Source organism: Apium graveolens, chromosome 3, assembly GCF_009905375.1.
Source record: "Apium graveolens cultivar Ventura chromosome 3, ASM990537v1, whole genome shotgun sequence".
Lineage (NCBI taxonomy): Eukaryota > Viridiplantae > Streptophyta > Magnoliopsida > Apiales > Apiaceae > Apium > Apium graveolens.
In genome coordinates this window covers 255,566,633-255,583,365 of record NC_133649.1, presented here as the reverse complement: position 1 = coordinate 255,583,365, position 16,733 = coordinate 255,566,633, and the positions used below count along the sequence as shown (strand labels likewise).

Genomic DNA, 16,733 nt, shown 5'->3' with positions numbered 1-16,733 from the left:
ATGATACCTTTCATTCAACGAATGCACAACCTTGTATACCTGATTTCGTTTCATGAATACCCAATCTTTGTTATCACAAGGTTGAAACTCTTGCCGCATATGATTTGAGTATCAAATGTAAATGTTGTTTTTAGTTAATATATTTTATTACCGCTAATTATGATTCTGTTTATGGAAATTAATGTTTTTATTGAATTTAATTGTTAGAATTAGATTTTTTTTATAAAATATGTGGACCAGACTCGTGGTGAGACCAGATTTGTGGTCAAATATTGGCCAATGTGTTCCTGGGATCCATTATAGAGAACATGTCTATGTGCCATGTTCGGGGTTAGTGGGTGATTGATCAGCAACCTAACCTTTTGTTTTTAGTTAAAATGAGATAAGTCCAATTCAATAATTCCTTTGAATGATTGAACTTCTTAGTTTTCAATTGATACAAAGATTGATGAATCTTTTTATATACTACCCTGAGCTTGTGAACTCTTGAAAAATTATTTCAGATTGTTGTTGTTATATTGGTACTTGCTGAGCATTGTTGCTCACCCTTGATTTTCTTAAAATCATTTCAGAAAGGCTTAAAGATGAGTTGCTCGAGTATGATAGCAATTAAGGCTAAGCCTAGATGAAGAATATAAGTGGTTAAATTGTTCAGAGGTCAAAGAAGGTATCCCGGGAATTTGACGAAGAAGGTTCAAGTTAGAGTTGCTTATTGAGATTCAGTTATAAATCATGTTTGTAAATAATAGTAGTGATTCTTCTTATCGAATATTACTCGAATTTGTAAAAGATGTTGTTTATTAATAATAGTGGTTGATTCTAGTTTCAATGTTGTAACCTATATATGATCTTGTTTTTAGGGGTTAAACTATTTTCTTTTTAATCTTTTACTAAAGCTTCCAAGTTTTAAATTCTTTGATTGGTATTATCTTTTTAAAAATATAGGTTTTTAAAAGTATTTTAAAAGTGGTTTTTGTGTGATGACTTCAAATCCAAACCCCAGGATTTGAGGGAAGTCACAGCTTGAGCCCAAAAAAGGAGAGAGTACCTCGAGGCAACAGGATTATAGGCGGCTCTCACATTATGAGAGACAGCCAAACGACAATGGACAGGTACACCCAAGAGGCTAAGGATAAGCCTCTCACTAATGTCAATCACCTCAGCCAAAATCCCCCAGAGTTCTTTAAAAGGGATGTCTATGATACTGTGTTCATAGAGACAGATGCCAAGTGGGTTAATTACCCACATACAGATGCCTTGGTGGTGAAAATGAAGATCGGGACAGTAAATATGTACCAGGTGTTAGTGGAAACCGGGAGCTCATCAGACATATTAACTTATGATGCCTATAAGAAGCTTGGATTCTTGGATAAGGAAATGACTTTCTCAGGTAGGGACCTCTACCATAGACAACAACCATAGACCTTCCTAATGGGTTCACCAATGAGGTTAGCATGACTTTTGAGGGTTTGATAAATCCGGTTCGAGCCCACCGGCCCGAGCTAGCAAGTAGTGACGGGATGACGATCACGGAAGTGGGAGAGATAGTGATGCCCGGGAAGACCTAGACCCTAGGATGCCCCTACTGGTCGAAAGGGCCGGGGCCACGGAAGAAACCATCCCTATCCCGGCGGATCCTAAAGATCCTTCCAAATTGCTAAGTATTGGCTCTAACTTGAGTTCCGAATTAAGGGAAGACTTGGCTCAATTTTTAAAAAAGAGCTTTGATGTATCTGCATGGTCACATTCTGATATGGTAGGAATCGACCCGGATGTTATGTGTCACCGGCTCAACCTAGATACTAAGAAAAAAGGGGTTGGCAGAAGAGATGATCGATCAGTAGGGAGAGGTAAGAAGCCCTCAAAGAAGAAGTGGAAAGGATGATAGAGGAAGGGCTCGTAAGGGAAGCTTTTTACCCAATATGGCTTGCAAACCCTATGCTTGTTAAGAAACCAAATTTCAAATAGAGGACATGCGCGGACTTCACCAACCTCAATAAAGCCTGCCCGAAGGATAGTTTTCCTTTACCACGGATTGACCATCTGGTTGATTCCACGACTTGGCACGCACTATTCAGCTTCACGGATGCTTACTCAGGCTATAATTAAATCCCAATGTACAGGTCAGATCAGGATCACATCTCCTTTATCACCGATCGGGGCCTCTACTATTACATTGGAATGCCATTTGGACTCCTTAATGCTGGAGAAACCTGCCAGAAGTTGGTGAACAAGGTGTTCAAGCACCAATTGGGAAACACTATGGAGGCGTCTATAGATGACATGCTCGTGTCAAAGGAGGCAAATAATCACGTTCATCACTTATCATAGATGTTCCGGATTCTGAGCAAGTAGAGGATAAAGCTCAACCCCCGGAAATGTGTGTTCCGGGTCGAGTCTGGGAAGTTTTGGTTTCAACCATAGGGGAATTGACGCCAACCCCTCCAAGATACGAACCCTTCTCAAGATGAAGTCCCCACTGCAAGTTAAGGATGTACAAAGCCTAACAAGGCGAGTGGCTGTGTTGAACCGCTTCTTCTCCAAGTTCTCTGACAAATGCCAAGGGTTCTTTAAGGCAATCAAAAAAGTAGGGAAGAACTTTGAGTGGAAAGAAGAGTGTAACGCCGCCACGAGCGTGACGTATAATTACAAGACCGAGAGTCGGTCGGGATTATAAAATAAAAACTCGGGAATCATTCCGGTGATATTTTAGGATGATTAAAGTCCGTAGTTGTTGTATTCCAAGGGACCCGACGTCCACTTGCAAAACATTAAATACCTCGAACTTTTATTAAAATGATTTCCAAAAATCGTATTCCCTCAACTATATTTAAATACCCGAACGATGAATATTAATTCATTTATTCATTTAAAATAGGAAAATTATTACCCAATGATTATTTATTTCAAACTCGATTAATTATTAAAGATTACTTTAAATTACTTAAACATAAATTAGTTGAGGAATATTATTTCAAATATTCTTTTAAGTATAATTATTCTAGGTTTAATTATTTAATGATTAATATTTAATTATTAATTATTTATTAAATGATTTAATATGATTTAAAAATCATAAAACCTGATTTAAAATACTTTCTGATTTTCAGAAAATCATTCGAATAATTTCAGATCGTCGGAGAATATTATCTCGACATATTTTAAATATTTTGAACATAATTTCAAATAAAACTCTCCCCCTTATTTATTTATCGGTTGATAATGGTCAACTCACATCCTTAATACTTCCTCCAAAAACTTTCAGAAGTACATATATATGTATATGAAATGAGTTGTGCCTATCAACAAAACGCTTGGGGAACTTCGATATTGTTCGATGATTCCAAGTATATAATAGGATTCTTAAAAGGACAAAGGAGGGGTAGAGATCCAGTACTTCATGGACTAGGGAGACTACTATATTAATTTTCCGTATGAGAAGGTACCATGTGTACTGAAGGACATACGAAGTATGCAAAACATACCCGGGTGGAATGGGGAAGCATATAAAGCCCGAATGTGGCTAGGGTGACAACCGGGAGTAAGGAAGTCGTTCCTCTACATGTATAGAAGGTTGCTATTTATGTAGTACGACTGATCATCGTATGCGGTGGCTCTAGTGAATGTCCAAAATATTCTTCCAATTGGAATTGTGATGCAATACCGTAACCCAAGCCTATGTGCCGGGTTTACTGTTAAGGTATACGCAGGATAATAAATCCACTAAAGAATTGTTTTCAAAAGAAGGTGTGTATCACCAAGAAAAAACTATTTATTGAATAAAATTGCATTTATCATTTATGGTATTATACTTCAGTTTATCATACAGTCATTTCATACTATACATTATTATGCTGGGCATTATAGCTCACACTTGTTTTCTTAAAATGACACAACACAACAGTGAATCAAGATGCCTATCATGAAACTCACAACCAGGAAACGGGTAGGAAATGGCCAGCTATTCCGTAGGATGTTTGGTGTTGTACCTCAGGTAGATCGAATAAGCTGGATTAGTTTTCAGTTTTTTTGGTCTGGCTTATTTACAAGTATGACTTATGTAAGATAATAAATAAGAAACGAATATTTGGTCGACGGACTAACCTTAGTTAAAGTTATTTCCGCGGTAAGACTTAATTACTTTTGTGTTGTAATAATTATCACTTTGTGGATTGAATTACTCTAGTAATGAATGGTTCGTTTCCAAGAAACAACCTATAAGTGTGTGTATATGATAAGTGTGGGGTTGTAGAAGTGTGAGTATTTATATATTGTGATAAGAGATAAGTGTTATATAGCATTCAAGATGGCGTGGCCTCCGAGATCCTTGACCCCGGATTTTGGGCGCCACAAAAATGGTATCAGAGCCTTAGGTTAACAAATCTTGGAAATGATAAGATGTAAAATACGTAGACATAAGGATAATAAATAATCAATTAGAGCTCAAGTCGAGTTCATCGTCAGGCTACTTGGGTAGTCTTGACAGTTTTACCCTCAAGGGAATTCCGACTCTAAGTTAATAACACCTTGCCTATTGTGTCAGGTACCAATGGAGCCTATGGGGGAGGCTGTCCCTATTGATGATATTATGACCCCTGAGCGTGACCCTACTCCCGAGCCGGAGGACCCACCCATTGATGACTCAGATGATGACCCTATTGAGGATCCCCCGGAGAAGAAGACTGACCTTCCTATCCCCATAGCTGATGACGTTGAGATGCCCCAGGGAGATGGCATAGACTGGAGGGATATAGAGATGTACCCTCTCCCGACTGTTCGCCCTCCTACACCTCACCCAAGGATGCTGAGCCCTTTGCCCTACACTGATGAGGACGAGGATGATAGGATGGATGCATAGACCTACGGGGCTCATGACATATCCTCTAGCAACCCAGACTCACCTCTACCGCCCCCATCGACCATACATGTAGCTGTGCATGACTGGATAGTGGCTCAGCTTAACGCTGAGATCACCGCACCATACATGTAGTTGTGCATGACTGGATAGTGGCCAACTTAACACTGAGATCACCGCGGCATCTGTCCGCATTGTGGAGCTACGACAGGTGCTGGCCGCCGAGAGAACCATCAGGCTAGGATACCCAGGGGATTTCAGAGCTGCTTCCCCGGCCATAGCTCGTAGGGACATCGATGGGATTGAGCTCCATACCCGGGTTCAGATGAGGATGACGACGATGGGGGGATACATCCCGGTAGTTGACGCAGAGCTGATGTTGGCTGGAGCAATGAGGAGGGTGCCAGACCTCACGCGCAACGACAGTGACTGAGAGGCCAGTGGCTACTGATGGACCTTAGCGAAGGCTGGGTGATTAGTCACCAATTTTGTAGGATAGCTAGTAGTGGATCGCATTCCTAGCCCATCAGGGTGCCCCGGTATATGTATTTGTACTTCAGAAGTTAGGATGTTATAGTGATGTATTGTATTCAGAACTATATATGGATTTGGTTGGTGTTTGGTTCTCAAGATGTATTCTGGGAGACCCTATGATATGTATTTAGCAGTTATTAAATTGTCTACCATATTATCGTATTTGATAAACGCATGCTAGATAATTATTAATATACTTGACTTCGAATAAAATAATCCAAATGTAAAAAATATTTTGCAACTATATTGACATTTTTTCATTATCAGAACGATGCCACCCCGTAGAAGAGGAACCTGGGCACAACCCGCAAAATCTGTTAACCAACAACAGAATGGACCTGACCACATAGTGAATGAGGAAAGTGAAGAAGACCTAGACTATAATGAGTATGATGAGGAAGAGTATGTAGAAGAAGAGGCTGAGGATACCCATCAGGGAGGGAACCCCATGAATGAGTTTATAGAACTTTTAAGGGCAAATCTGAACCAACAGCCCATTCTACCACAGCCGCATATTACCCAACAGACTGCGTCCACTGCCTTCAGGGCATTCAAATCCCTCAAAACCCCAGAGTTTCTAGGATCTGCCGACCCCATTGAGGCATGAGCCTGGCTCAAGGAAATAGAAAAGTCCTTCTAAATACTATGTGTGGAAGAATGACAAAAGACCATTTTCACTTCTTACATGCTGAAAGGAGAAGCTAACTAATGGTGGGAGTCCAAATGAAACCTCGAGACTGATGTTGTGATTCCATAGTGATAGATTTACCCGGTAGTTCTTAGACAAGTATTTCCCTAGGTTTATGGAAACTCAGATGGAGATTAAGTTTCAAGAGTTGAAACAAGATAAAATGACTGTGGAAGAGTATGATGCTAAGTTTACTGAGTTATCATTATTTGTGCCTGAGTTTGTGAATACAGAGGAGAAGAAACTGCGAAGATTTCAGCTTGTTCTAAAACAGTGGATCCAGAACCGAGTGGCAGTACTAGAGCTGACAGATTACGCCACCTTAGTGCAGAAATCCTCAATTGTTGAAGCTGGAAGTGAGCAAAGTTTGAAGGAAAAGGAAAATAGGAAGAGGAATATAGGAAGCCAAGGCGGAGGAGAAGGAGGAACCGGGAACAGGAGCCTTCCAAGCAGGTTCGTCAAGGGAGTGGTGTCCCAACCTGCGAGAGGCCCCAGATTTAGAAAGGCCCCAAGTGAGAGTGTTGGCCAAGGCGGTGGACAATCTAGGGCAACATTTCATAGCTAACCCCGCGTCCCAATACCGAAATGTCAAACATGTAGAAGAAGACACTTTGGAGTGTGCAACCAGGCTAGAGCCCCTCTGAAATGCTACAGGTGCGACCAACCCGGACATCTTGCCAACAACTGCACCCAACCCAATGTGATGTGTTTCCAATGTCAGAAGGTAGGGCACATAAAAAAGGATTGCCCGACATTAAAGCCCCCAGCCTCAGGGATGAGCATAGCTGCATCCGACCGGCTCCCAGCTGCTAGGACCTTCAATATGATCGTTCAAGACACTGTCCGGAACACTAACGTGATAGAAGGTACCTTTCTGTTAAATTCCGAACATGCAAATATCCTATTTGATTCTGGAGCGACCAAGTCATTTATATCTCAAGATTTTGCTAAAAAGTTAAAATTTAACGCCATACCCTTACGTGAGGTATTACAAGTGGAAATAGCAAAAAAAAGAAATAATTCCTGTAAATCAAGTACACCCTAAATGCAAGTTGAAATTAGAAGGGAAAGTCTTCGAGGTTGACTTAATCCCATTTGCCTTAGGAGAATTTGATATAATCTTAGGAATGGATTGGTTATCCAGTAATGGAGCACAAATAGATTGTGAGTGAAAGAGAGTGAAGATAAGAGTGCAAAATGGAAATGAAGCAGTGTTCAAAGGTCAACGACCGACCCAGAAATTTCTGACGATGCTACAGGAAAAGAGATTGTTAAAGAAAGGTAATGAGGCCTACTTGGCTTATATGATGGATACTAAGAAGGAAGTTCCCAACATACAGGACATACCCATAGTGAATGAATTCGAGGATGTGTTTCCATACAACTTACCAGGATTGCCACCCGACAGAGAAATAAAATTTTCAATAGAATTAGCACAGGGACGACACCTATGTCCAAGGCCCCTTATAGGCTAGCCCCAGTTGAGATAAATGAACTAGCTTCTCAACTGCAAGAGTTATTAGATAACAGAATAATAAGACCCAGTGTATCGCCATGGGTAGCGCCAGTACTGTTCGTAAAGAAAAAGGATGGCAGTATGAGATCATGCATAGACTACATGGAGTTGAATAAGCTGACTATCAAGAATATGAACCCTCTCTCTAGGATTGATGACCTATTCGACCAACTCAAGGGTGCTATACACTTTTACAAAATACATTTGAGAACAAGATATCACCAGTTAAAAATCAAACCTGAGTATATACCCAAGACAGCTTTTCGCACTAGGTATGGACACTATGAGTTCTTAGTTATGTCGTTTGGGCTAACCAATGTGCCCGCAACCTTTATGGATTTAATGAACAAAGTGTTCAAAAAGTAACTAGATATATGTGTGATAGTTTTTATAGACGATATTCTAATCTACTCAAAGACAGAGAAAGAACATGTAGAACATTTGAGGATAGTCATAGAAATCTTGAGGAATGAGAAATTATATGCCAAGTTCTCAAAATGCGAATTTTGGTTAAAGGAAGTTCAGTTCTTAGGGCATGTGGTGAGTAGCAAAGGAGTTTTAGTTGACCCCGCCAAGATAGAGGCGGTATCCAATTGGGAAAGACCGACTACCCCAAAAGAGGTTAGGAGTTTTGAGGGTTTAGCAGGATATTACCGGAGATTCGTGCAAGACTTTGCCAAGATAGCCGGCCCACTGACTAGACTTACCCGGAAAATGGAAAAGTTCGTATAGACAGAGAAATGTGAGGAAAGCTTTCAGGAACTGAAAAGGAGACTGGTATCAGCCCCAGTGCTCGCTCTTCCCGATGGAAAGGGAGAGTTTGTGATATACAACGACGCATCGCATAAAGAACGAGGATGTGTGCTCATGCAGCACGGAAAGGTTATCACATATGCCTCTCGGCAGTTGAAGGAGTATGAGATCAGATACCCAACACACGATCTAGAATTAGCAGCCATAGTGTTTGCCCTAAAAATTTGGAGGCATTACCTGTACTGGTGAGAAATGCGAGATTTATACAGACCATAAGAGCCTCAAATATATTTTACTCAGAAAGAACTAAACATGAGACATAGGAGGTGGTTAAAATTGATTAAGGACTACAACTGTGAAATTTTGTGTCACCTGGGTAAAGCCAATGTGGTGGCTGACGCCCTCAGTAGAAAAGAGACACTCAAAATGATGATGACATCTGAGGAGTTAGTTAGGGAGTTCGAAAAGATGGAAATTGACATGAGAATAACCGGTAAAGGAACAGAAGGATTATTTGAGATTAAGCTAGTGCCGGAACTGACTGAAAAGATACGAGTGTGTCAGGAAAAGAAGATGAACGAAGAAAGAGAAACATTGAACGGTGAGGAAGTCAAATGCGAGAAGGATGAGAAAGGGATCATGAGGTATGCATCCCGAATTTAGATTCCAAATGTGCAAGAGTTAAAGGATGAGCTGCTGCACGAAGGGCACAGCTCCAGATATTCGATCCACCCAGGAAGTACGAAAATGTACCGTGACCTTAAGGAATATTATTGGTGGCCTAACATGAAAAGAGAAATAGCAGAGTGGGTCAGCAAGTGCTTGATATGCCAGAGAGTGAAGGATGAACATCAGCGACCGAGTGGACTATTACGGCCCCTGGAAATTCCGGAATGGAAATGGGAGCATATAGCCATGGATTTTGTGACAGGCCTACCAAGAACGAAAACCAATCACGATGCCATATGGGTTATCATAGATATACTGACCAAGTTCGCGCACTTCCTTCCGATCAACGAAAGGTACATATTAGACAAGCTAGTGGATATCTACTTGAAGGAAATTGTAGTGAGATACGGCGTTCATGTTGCCATAGTGTTAGATAGAGACCTAAGGTTTAATTCTCGATTTTGGAGAAGCTTCCAGGACTGTGTAGGCACCAGACTAAATATGAGTACCGCTTACCACCCCAAAACTGATGGACAAAGCGAAAGGACTATTCAGACCCTAGAAGATATGTTGCGAGTATGTGTCATCGACTTTAAAGGGAATTGGAATGACCACTTACCCCTGATCGAATTTGCCTACAACAATAGCTATCACGCTAGTATATGAATGCCTCCATATGAAGCTCTTTACAGAAAGAGATGCCGCTCTCCCCTATGTTGGGATGAGGTTGGAGAAGCACAAGATAATAGGACCCGAGTTAGTCCAGCAAAATAGGGAAATGGTGGGACTCATTAGGAAGAGACTGGTAGCAGCTCAAGACAGATAAAAGAAGTACGCCGACCAGACAAAAAATGATAGAGAATACGAAGTAGGGGATTCAGTGTTGTTGAAGGTATCTCCATGGAAGGGAGTAATAAGGTTTGGAAGGAAAGGGAAGCTGAGTCCCAAATTCATAGGACCCTTTGAAATTTTAAGGAGAATAGGACCTCAAGTTTACGAGCTCGCCTTGCCTCCTAATCTGCAATAAGTGCACAATGTGTTCCATATGTCAATGCTAAGGAAATATCATGCTGATGCGGGACATGTGATAGAGTATGAGCAGGTAGATTTACAACCAGACCTGACCTACGTTGAGCAACCGGTAAGAGTTATGGACCAACAAAAACAAGTGCTGAGGAACAAGACTGTGAAGCTGGTTAGAATCTTGTGGAGAAATCAAAATATTGAAGAGTCAACTTGGGAACTAGAAGACGCAATGAGGAATAGATATCCCCACCTATTTTCTAATTAATTCTGGGACGAAATCCTTGTTAGAGGGGAAGACTGTAATAACTCGAATTTTTGAGACTTTGTAAAAATGCTTCATGAATAATAACCCTGACAGACGGAGAAAACTTTTTAGCCCACACTATGTTGTGCATGAGAAATTGAGTTTTCGGAGTTGATAACATGATTATACGTACAAAATGAGTGTATGTAAACGCTATTAGTTTTCGAAGAAAACGAACTTTGAAAAATAACCGTATTTACGAACCATCGAGGATTACAGGAATCAAAATATAATTACGAATTTAAAATCCTACGGAATTATATCCAAGAACGATACTTCAAAACATAAACAATGAATACGAAAGGATTTACACCGCGAAAAGTTTATGATAAATTATTACGAAAACTGATTAAGCGACCGAACAAACGCGTAAACGAATAAATAAATGTATCACGCTAACCAACTATGGTATAAACTTAACCATGGTTACTTTATTAAATAGTAACCTAAGCCTTGTTGGAATGATAACCAAAAGCTAGAAATAGTAAGCTAAAACCTAAAACCAAGTAGATTAGCTTATAACCTAGGAAGTTAGAAAGATTTGTTCAAAGCTATGCCAACATACTCTAGTTCTAGGACATATACATGGAGATATATAAATCAAATAAACGTCTTATGCAAGAAGCATTCAAGAAACATAACACAAAACTCTCTCTCCCTATTTTCTTCTTCTTTATTCGACCAATCTTCAAAAAGGGAAGAAATCAATTTCAAAAACCTCTCTTCTAGTCATGGAAAAAAGCCCTCATTAATTCCTAAGCTTCATAAATCCTAAAATAAGGTGAGATAAATTTTTAAGCTCATTTTATCAAGATTTGTTGGGTGAAATAAATTCAAGAAAGAAGAGAATGATTAGTATGAATAGTAACTTTTCTTTGGTTTCTTGATTTTAATGGTTAATTTAGGTTCCAAAAACACTACCAAGCACTCCCAAGACTTCATCATCATCAACAACACATCTCAAGCTTTCAAAAAATGGTATAAATCTTTCACCCATCTTTATTAAGGTTTAAGTTCAAGAATCTTTTGGAACATAGTTGTAAACATAGTTTTGGTGAATCATTTGTTGTAATCTTGATGTTTAGTTAAGTAGATTTAAGGTTGATGATTGTTGCCTCAAGAACATGATGTTCTTGAGAGAACTTAGTGTGGTGATAATGATTTGATGATTGTTGGTGGTAGTATAGAGATTTAAGGCGTAAACGAAACTTGGATCGTAATCGTAATCTCGCTAAAATGAAAAAAAAACATAACATTAAGTTTCTGCAGAAAGTCCCGAAGATAAAAACTGTACTTTCTTGAAAAATAACACTTTATTATGATATACAATGTTATAATGATCGTTTAGGCGCTTGAATCGTATGATTCTGATTTATGGATCAAAAGTTATGACATTTTACCAAAAGTGATTTACGCGACAAAAACTGCTACAAATTACGAACTTTGGAAATAGAAATGATCAACTTAAAAGAATTCATAAATCATGAAATTTTTACAGAGAGTAGTAAATAGAGTTTATTAACTTTTTTAAAAATTTCAAGTGAAAATAATTATTTTTTAATTATTTAAAAATATTGGAACCAAGACCGCGCGATTAGAAAGCCGTTAGAATTCATAAGCGGAGCCGACGATGAAAATATAAGCAGACATAAGGTACTTCGAAAAGGAAGCGACCGTGACATGAATAAGTACTTAAAGGAATAATAAGGGTAAAATAAGTGAGATAAGGAATAATAAGTATCATCTGAGTACGAGTCACCGTAAATTAGAACGGGACCTAACGAAACAGTTTATGTTTATGGTTATAGATTTTCGAGCGGCCCCTAGAGCATCCTCCACCTCGAGATACCCAGGAAAGTTTACGAACCCAACTCCATATACATTTGTGTTGTGAAAGGATTGTTTTATTATCACTTGCATAAATGTCATGCTTGCCATGATATTAAGTAATTGAGTTTTTGCATAATGTAGCGATGTACGATATGTTTATGTCGTAGAATGTTTAACGCCGCCACGAGCGTGACATATAATTACAAGACCGAGAGTCGGTCGGGATTTTAAAATAAAAACTCGGGAATCATTTAGGTGATATTTTAGGACGATTAAAGTCTATAGTAGTTGTGTTCCAAGGGACTCGACGTCCACTTGCGAAACATTAAATACCTCAAACTTTTATTAAAACGATTTCCAAAAATCGTATTCCCTTAACAATATTTAAATACCCCGAATGATGGATATTAATTCATTTATTCATTTAAAATAGGATAATTAATATCCAATGATTATTTATTTCAAACTGGATTAATTATTAAAGGTTACTTTAAATTACTTAAACATAAATTAGTTGAGGAATATTATTTCAAATATTCTTTTAAAGTAGAATTATTCGAGGTTTAATTATTTAATGATTAGTTATTTATTAAATGATTTAATATGATTTAAAAATCATAAAACCTGATTTAAAATACTTTCTGATTTTCGGAAAATCATTCGAATAATTTCAGATCGTCGGAGAATATTATCTCGACATATTTTAAATATTTTGAATATAGTTTCAAAGGAAACTCTCCCCCTTATTTATTTATCGGTTGACAACTGTCAACTCACATTCATAGCACTTCCTCCCAAAACTTTCGGAAGTACATATATATATATATATATATATATATATATATGAGACGAGTTGTGCCTATCAACAAGCAAAATGTTTGGGGAACTTCGATATAGTTCGATGATTCCAAGTATATGATAGGATTCTTAAAAGGACAAAGGAGAGGTAGAGATCCAGTACTTCGTGGACTGGGGAGACTGCTATATTGATTTTCCTTATGAGAAGGTACCGTATGTACTGAAGGACATACGAAGTATGCAAAACATACCCGGGTGGAATGGGGAAGCATATAAAGCCTGAATGCGGCTAGGGTGACAACCGGAAGTAAGGAAGTCATCCCTCTACATGTAGAAAAGGTTACTATTTCCGTATTATGAGTAATTATCGTAAGCGGTGGCTCCAGTAAATGTCCAAAATATTCTTCCAATTGGAATTGTGATGCAATACCGTAACCCAAGCCTAGGTGTTGAGTGTACTATTAAGGTATTCGTAGGATAATAAATCCACTAAAGAATTGTTTTCAAAAGAAGGTGTGTATCACCAAGGAAAAAATATTTATAGAATAAAATTTCATTTATCATTTATGGTATTATACTTGAGTTTATCATACAGTCATTTCATATTGTACATTATTATGCTGGGCATTATAGCTCACACTTGTTTTCTTAAAATGACACAACACAACAGTGAATCAAGAAGCCTATCATGAAACTCATAGCCAGGAAATGGGTAGGAAACGGCCAGCTATTCCGTAGGATGTTTGGTGCTATAACTCAGGTAGATCGAATAAGATGGATTGGTTTTTAGTTGTTTTTAGTCCGGCTTATTTACAAGTATGACATATGTAAGATAATGAATAAGAAATGAGTATTTGGCCGACGGACTAACCTTACTTAAAGGTTATTTTCGCGGTAAGACTTAATTACTTTTGGGTTGTAATAATTATTACTTTGTGGATTGAATTACTCTGGTAATGAATGGTTCGTTTCCAAGACCATAACCTATAAGTGTGTGTGTGTGTGATAAGTGTGGGGTTATAGAAGTGTGAGTATTTATATATTGTGATACGAGATAAGTGTTATATAGCATTCAAGATGGCGTGGCCTCCTAGATCCTTGACCCCGGATTTTATGACGCCACAAAAACACTGAAGAAGGATGCTTTCGAATATTCTCGAGCTTGTGATAAATGCAGAGGTATGCAAACTATTATAATAGTCATGTGGCCCCCCTTTCATCCCTTATGATCCCTTGGCTCTTTGTCATATGGGGGATAGATTTGATTGAAGAGCTTCCAAAGGAGAAATGAGGTGTTAAATATGCAGTAGTTGTGGTGGATTATTTCACAAAGTTGGCAGAAGCTGAGCCCCTGACCACCATTACAGCAAAGAAGCTCAAGGAATTTGTGTACAAAGACATTGTATACTACACCAATACGGGCTATTGCAACACCAATAATGTGTAGTGTAAGACCCCAAATATGTTACAATAGAAGTTTTTATAACAATTTTGCCAAAATTCAGCTTTGCATTTTCTGCGTTACAATAGATCCCTATAGCAATGTCTTTTGGAGTTATTGCAACATTTTCAAAGTACTACAAAAGTCATTTCGTTGCAACACTTTTCTTTATGTTAGTAACACATTTATGATGTTGTAATATACTACTGCAACATTTTTTTTGTTTTATTTATTGAGGTAAAGTGTTGCACGCTAAATTTATTGCAACATTTAGCTATAATATTTTTTGTCTATTGTAATGCCTTTTAGGTTTTGGCAATATTTATCTGCAACACATTGTTTCCTATTGTAATATTTTGACATTGTATCTGCAACATGTGTGTAACATTTTTTACTAGCCCATATTTTAGTATCATGTTTTATTTTTCATATATTATCATATAATTATACCAAAAACGCCTTCACATTCCAAATTTTGATTGATATCAAATTCAACAAAATAAATATTAATACATCCCAAATAAAATTGGCTTATCCCATTACATCACCTTATATCTAGTACTTGAGTCTAAAGTTCAAACATATAATGACAAGAAACAATAACTTTCTCTATTGTCTACAACTACAAGAAGGGCCCATGAAATGACTTTTCTGAATAAGCTCCTTCATTTTTAAGAGTATATTTTTTTAGAATTATATCAACGTTGGTAGAATGACCATTATTTGATTGTCAGACCTATCTCGGTTCCTGAAAATAGCTTAAGAATTTATTAGCAACAACTCCAGCTGCAACTCTGGTTATATTTTCTCTACCTGATGATCTTGCACCACCATAAATTGGATTAACACAAGAAAGTAATTTAGACAAATAGATCTATTATTTGTAAATAGTTTCCTGGTAAATGCAGATTATAAGACTGATAAAAGAAGTTACCTATACTGAGCTCACCACATACTTGAAATCATATGTTGCATCAGCATGAGAAGGCCTATATGCTATTGACAATTCACCAACAACACGGATGTAAAATTTATGAATGCCATATAATAATCAGTATTCTGGAAGAGAAAGATTTAAGCAGGATTAATATTTTAGAAACCTAAGCTCCTTATTGCACCTAAATCTCCTTGATGATTTTTATTCAGAAACTTAACCATTATTGGAGTTCCAGTAGTCAACCCTGCACCAATGCACTAACAATCAGACCATTTGCAGAAGTTAAGAAGCATTAGAAGTATCTAATAAACTTTACTAAGTATAATAAATTTAGGAGAAACAGAAATTTAGAAATAACCTTCAGAAACACCGGATATATAGTGCATGTATCAGGATCTTTTCTAAGGGCAGTAATTACGCTCTGACTTGGTATCCTAGGATTTAAGAACTTATATATAAACAATAATATATTTAAAGGAGACCATCAAAGATGATATAGCTTCTATCTAGTTCTATATGCATATCAACTTCAGAGAAAGGCAAGCAAGGTGGACAACCATCAATCACACAACCAATACCACCACCATGCGATTCTACACACGTGGTCACCCAAAAATTCATTCCATAAGTGCTCTCAACTGCTCTTACCTCTCAAGGTGCACCATTAAAGTTCTCAGTCATATCTTTGCCAAAAGATAAAAAATAAACAAATTAATATTATCGGTCCACGAGTTAGATGTATGCCTAACTAGAGTAATCACCCATATTACTATGATGCAACTAAAAAATAAAAGAAAAGACAAATGATAAATTAATTAAATTAAAGTAAGAGGGGCAAAGGCAAAAAGAAATAGGGGGAGGTAGTAAGGGTGAAACTTAACTCGATGGGAGATAAGAGTCCATGTGTGAGATGTTAATAAGGTAATGGTTGGACTTGAATGGTTAAGCTATAGACAGATCATACAAAAACAAGTAAGAAATATGATGGTGTGTGATATGTAATGTGAACAGGGGGAATGGGGAGTGTCCTTGTCATTGGAATGGCATAAAATATTAGGAACATATGTGGTTCGTAAAATGATTTCGATAGTCCTCTAAACAATCTGAAACTAAGTAGTAGTAGTTAGTAAGATGATAATAATAATAATAATAATAATAATAATAATAATAATAATAATAATAATAGTAAATTTCTAATTATAAAAATAAGAATGAGAAAAGGGAGTTGGCTCACCTGAGATTGAGGCCAGTGAGAATGTACATATAAACTATGTACATTTAAACTTTGTAGAACTAAAAGCAGCATATTATGATATTTTTATCATTCTGTAACTCCAGTCCCTATTGTCAATCAAAAGAACAGAGCAACAGAGCATATAGCT

General features: G+C 37.6%; 1 long non-coding RNA gene across 2 annotated transcripts; it reads right to left on the bottom strand.

The window, feature by feature from the left end:
- Positions 1 to 14,874: 14,874 nt before the first annotated feature.
- Positions 14,875 to 16,493, bottom strand: LOC141713252 (uncharacterized). 2 transcript variants are annotated; one of them, XR_012571911.1, is made up of 3 exons: positions 15,909 to 16,493; positions 15,710 to 15,785; positions 14,875 to 15,595 (listed from the first exon to the last, which is right to left on the bottom strand). It is a non-coding gene; the product is annotated as an uncharacterized LOC141713252 (long non-coding RNA). The 2 variants fall into 2 exon arrangements; XR_012571910.1 differs by having other exon boundaries at positions 15,710 to 16,493.
- Positions 16,494 to 16,733: the final 240 nt, after the last annotated feature.